This window comes from Cupressus sempervirens, chromosome 11 (genome assembly GCF_028749045.1).
Source record: "Cupressus sempervirens isolate cs-2001-9-10 chromosome 11, ASM2874904v1, whole genome shotgun sequence".
Taxonomy (NCBI): domain Eukaryota; kingdom Viridiplantae; phylum Streptophyta; class Pinopsida; order Cupressales; family Cupressaceae; genus Cupressus; species Cupressus sempervirens.
Window position 1 is genome coordinate 57,603,823 of NC_143128.1, and position 5,146 is coordinate 57,608,968.

The following is a 5,146-nucleotide window of genomic DNA, read 5'->3' on the forward strand; positions in this document are numbered from 1 at the left end:
CCTGTCAAACTGCCATGGCCTACCCAACAACATATGAAATATGTCCATAGGTATGATATCACCTAGTACCTCATCTTGGCAGCTTCCAATCTTGAACTTCACTAAGCACTACTCATTGACCATGACCTTGTGGTCATCTTGTACCTAGGAAATACGATATGGACACGAGCATTTTTACCTCTTTAGCTTCAACTTGGTGACCATCATTTATGACATTGGATGTTGAGTACTTCCACCATCAATGATTACATCACAATACTTATCTTCACATCTGCACCTTGTGTGAAACAATCTCCTTCTTTGCTCAGGTTTATTCTCACCACTCAGTAAGAATCTTCGGTTAACTAGGACTTCTCCTCTTTCAACATCTTCAGAATGTGAGGATTTGGCATCTTCATCAACATGTGGAACTCTCACCTAACCTTCTATTCTTTGATTTTTCCTTCCTTGTCACTTAGTACATTCAAATGCTCTATGCCTTTCTTCTCCACAATGAAAACATTTCCATGGAAGCCTCCTCTTCCAAATCCTTGTCCTCTACCTCTTCCTCTCTAATCTCTATTGTTCTACTCATGGAAACAATTGATTTTTTTTTCCCTCTAGTTCTGACTACTACTTTTAGCCTCATCCTTGTTCTTTTGATCATCATTACAACTACCATGAGATTTTCCACTAGATCTTCCACCACAATCTCTTCCACTATTCCTATTGTCAAACTTCTTGCTCAATTTCTCCTCAACTCTTAGGGCAAACTAGTATGCCTCTTCAATACTTCTCATTCAAACTAGACTTAGCTCATCTTGAATCTTGGGCCTTAACCCATTAAGATAATGTATGACTTTCTCCTTATTAGCTTTAGCATGGCCAATTCTAATGAGAACTTGGTAGAACTCTTCAGTATACTCTTGAATAGATTTTCCCTCTTGCTTCAACCCTTGCATTTTCTTCAATAGATCAAGCTCATATCCATAGGAATGAATTTTCACTTTAGTTTATCTTTCATCTGATCCCATCTGATGATTTTATTCTTTCCCTTTCTATTTCACTCCAATTGAACCTCCTACCACCAAATCTTCACATGTCCCTTTAGTTTTTCCTTTGCAAAGTTGACCCTATTAGGATCATCAATATCTTCATACTCAAAATACTCCTCTAATTCATTGATCCAATCGATTAGCTCCTCTAGGTAAAGATTTCTTGAAAATTTGGGAACCTCAAACTTAGGTCTTTTTCTAATCTTGGATATGGCCCTAAAAAGCCTCTCTTCCTCTAGATTTAGAACTGCCTTTGCTTCAGCATTTTCTTCTACTTCATTTGTTGGATACAATTGATTAATTGTGTTTTATCTTTGATGTTACACAAATTTCATATCATTATTAGTTAATATATGTTGAGCTCATTTGGGTAATAAAGATAGGCCTTAGTGTCTATTGAGCATTCCTATGTTTGCCTAGTTCAAAAGGCAATGTCTTTTGAGATCACTTGGGTGTCAAAAGAAAGTTGTAGAAAGTGAGTGTTAATCGAGCTCACACAGTTAATGAAGGAAAGTTGGATGGAACTAGTGCTAATTGAGCTCACTCAGTTGCCAAAGGATTTTCATGAGTTTGTAGTGTTAATCGAGGTTCTGTTGGTTAACAAAGGAAATCATTACTGAGTTAGTTTCTATCAAGCTAGGTCAGCTAACAAAGGATTTTCTTAATTTGACATATTAAGATTAATTGATTTATGTATTGATTCTAGCTGACTAAGGTGATGAATATTAATTATTCTAAGTTGTATTTTAGCCGACTGACTTGACCAAGTGGAAGATATAAGTATAAGGTCAAGTTATGTTTCCAAAGTGTGCAAGTATGAAGATGTTATTGAAGATTTAATGATGAGAAAAGGAAGAAAATTTGAAGGATAAGTAGAATATCCTTGTGGAGCAACAAAGCTATATTCGATTACAAAGGATCAAGTACAAGCCAAAACAAAGATCTGTAATTAGAAATTCAATTGCATTCAAATCAAGTCATCTCATTGTTACTCTCTAACCATTGTAGCAATGATCTAAATCTCCTAATAGAGTTGGTTTAATAGCTATTTGCAAATCCTCTAACAAGGTGGAAATTCCATTGAATTTTTTTCAAGACCTCTAATAGGGCCACTCCTAACAAGGTGATTAAATCCTTTAATAGGGTCACACCTAACAATGTGTTTTATAAACTTTAACAAGGTTGGCTCCTAATAGGGCTCACTTCAAAAGAACGAAAATAGTAACTAGTTGTAATTGTTGGTTTTTCCCAAATTGGGTTTTCGTGTTAAATCCTAGTGTCTAATGTGTTCATGTTATTTTTGTTTATGTGTTTGCAACTAATTTAAAGTAATGGTAATCATAGATAACATCTAAAGGTTTATATGTTAATCATTTACTGAGCTAATCTAGTTATTACCAAGTTACAACATTTTTTGTGTGTTTACCAAGCTTCAGTAGTACTTAGTTATTTGTTTGCATTTTGTGCTAACATCTAAGGGATCTAGGGTTTATTTTTGTAGTAACTGATTCACCCCTCTCCTCTTATTTACTCTTATATTTCCAACATCATCCTCATCCTCGCTTTCATCTCTTATGGGAAGATTCACTCCTCTATGCATTTTTTCTTCTAATGCTTGCATTTGTCTTTAGAGGGCTTGAAAACCCTCAGGTGTAACACCTATAGTTCTCCTACCATGCTCTCTTCATGGAGACATTTTTGTGCTTCTCTTGAAACCCTAGTGCAAACTGCCTCACAATCAATGATCTATCTACACACTCAGCCCAAACCATCGTCTTGGTGAAAACTACCTTACAGTTGACAATTTGTCCACACACTCAAGAACTCTAGCTCTGATATGACTTGATGTAGGGAGCTCCCCTTAATACCATAAACTCATAATAGGAACATAGAAACAATAAAAAATGTGAGAACAAAATATTGACTTCTTATTTGCACCACAACTATGGAATTACAAAATTCATAAGTACAATAATTTTCAAGACAAGTTGTGAACTATCACCTAAAGTTGTCCTAGACAATGTTCGAGCCTTTCTTAAATGGGTAGTTTTATGCCACCTAAGAAGGTTCTAGATGCTCAAACTTAATACCTAGGGCTGACAGACCCTAACAATACACATAGATTCGCATAAATACATCTTTGACAAATTATTTTATAAATTTTGATAGCCCAACTTATAAAGGCCATAGCTCACAAACCAGTTTGGGACAGAAGGATTCAAACCTTTGAAATAACAGGACCAAAACCTGCTGTCTTGCCGCTTGGCCATGCCCCATTATTGTTTTATAATAATCCATTAAGATAAATTGAAGCAATGTTTTCAATTTGAATTGTATTATTATAATTCAATTCACTATGTATAATTCTAGCGATTTCAAAGAGATGTTTTCAGCCAATAAGCATGTGACTACATACTGCATGAATATGAGCCTACTTAGCTCAGAGGTCAGAGCATCACACTTGTAATGCGATGGTCATCAGTTCAATCCTGATAGTTGGCTCATTTTTATTCTTTCCACTTCTTACCATTATCAACCATAGATCATTAAAATCTATGAAATAAGGAAAAGGCTCTTACTTTTCATATCATTGGCCCACTGGGTCTGTCGTGGCATGATTTGTTTCAACTAGAAACAAAATCAATGATTGAAACATATCTTTTTTTCTCTCTACAATATTTTGATTTTCAAATTGAAAATAATTTGTTTCTCTCTCTGTATATAAAATCATTCCAATATTTGTGATGTTTATATTATTCCTCTTTCCAACATTAATTTATGTCTATGTTATTTCTTGAAATAAGGAGTTTTTATGTCCCATTATCGTAGACCTCGTTTAAAAATAATAAGTCGTCTCAAAACTTTACCAGGACTAAGTAAGAAAACACCCAACATAATTCAAAAGACTATAAATAAAAAACATTCTAAACCTCTTAAATCTTCTAAATATCCTATCTGTCTAAAAGAAAAACAATGATTACGTTTTCATTATGGACTTCCAGAGTGCCAATTACTTCAATATGTTCGTATTGCTAGAAGAGCCAAGGGATCAACAGGTCAAGTTCTATTACAATTACTGGAAATGCACTTGGATAATATCCTTTTTCGATTGGGTATGGCACTTACTATTCCTGAAGCTAGACAATTAGTCAACCATAGGCATATCCTGGTCAATGGTCGCTTAGTAGATATACCAAGTTATCATTGCAAACCCCAAAAAACTAGATAGTCATATGGTTGAGATCAAATAGTTTACAAATCTTGTAGTAAGATGATTAAGTCTCATCCCCCATCTACTTTATTGGGAATAATTATGAATCCAATTGTAGTAATTGCCCAGGATCAATTATTTTAGAGATTGATATTTTTTGTAATATAATTTTCACTAGGTGTAAAAAAAAAAGGAAGAATTGCCCTTATATTCATATTCTTAAAATCATAGGGAATAGGCTAGGCTTAAATTATCAGATGAACTTCTAATTACAAAATCAACTTGATCATTCAATTAGAAGTTCATTTTGGTTATAATAATGGTTATAATATAGAATTTGTTCATTTTGTACCAAAACAAAATATAGATTTTCTATCTGAGAAAAAGTCGTTCAAAAATGTGTAAATAAAATATTTGTAATTCTTAACTTCTCTTTTAAATAGAAGTTAAGAATTACAAAATAGGGATGGAGATAATCTAATCTCCATACTAAATTGAATCGAGATAACCTTGCTGTGATTCTTTCATCTAAAAAGTAGAGTTCAATAACTGTTTATTATGCATCCAGTAGGAATTGAACCTAGGACTTCCCAATTATGAGTTGGGTGCTTTTACCATTTAGCCATGGATGCTATGGTAAATTTATTTCATTATAATAAATATGGTTACCAATTCAATTCTATTTCTCTTTTATAGAAATAACAAGAAACTTTTTTTTGACAAATTGTACAATAGTTGAATAACTTGCACTGACTACCTCTTTCTTATTATAATTAAATTTACTAAGTAATAATTACACTATATTATCTTACAAAATAATAAAAAATAATATATGGGAAAACATGAAAATTTGTGGTCTACTGACCCTATCAGAAAAAACTAAGAAATAGTTTAGTTCTTT

At 33.2% G+C, this 5,146-nt stretch overlaps 2 non-coding genes across 2 annotated transcripts; one reads left to right on the forward strand and one right to left on the reverse strand.

The window, feature by feature from the left end:
- The first annotated feature begins 3,463 nt into the window (after positions 1-3,463).
- TRNAT-UGU (transfer RNA threonine (anticodon UGU)) lies at positions 3,464-3,536 on the forward strand. Its single transcript has one exon. It is a non-coding gene; the product is annotated as a tRNA-Thr (tRNA).
- A 1,268-nt stretch (positions 3,537-4,804) lies between these two features.
- TRNAM-CAU (transfer RNA methionine (anticodon CAU)) lies at positions 4,805-4,877 on the reverse strand. The gene has a single exon. It is a non-coding gene; the product is annotated as a tRNA-Met (tRNA).
- Between the last annotated feature and the right edge of the window lie 269 nt (positions 4,878-5,146).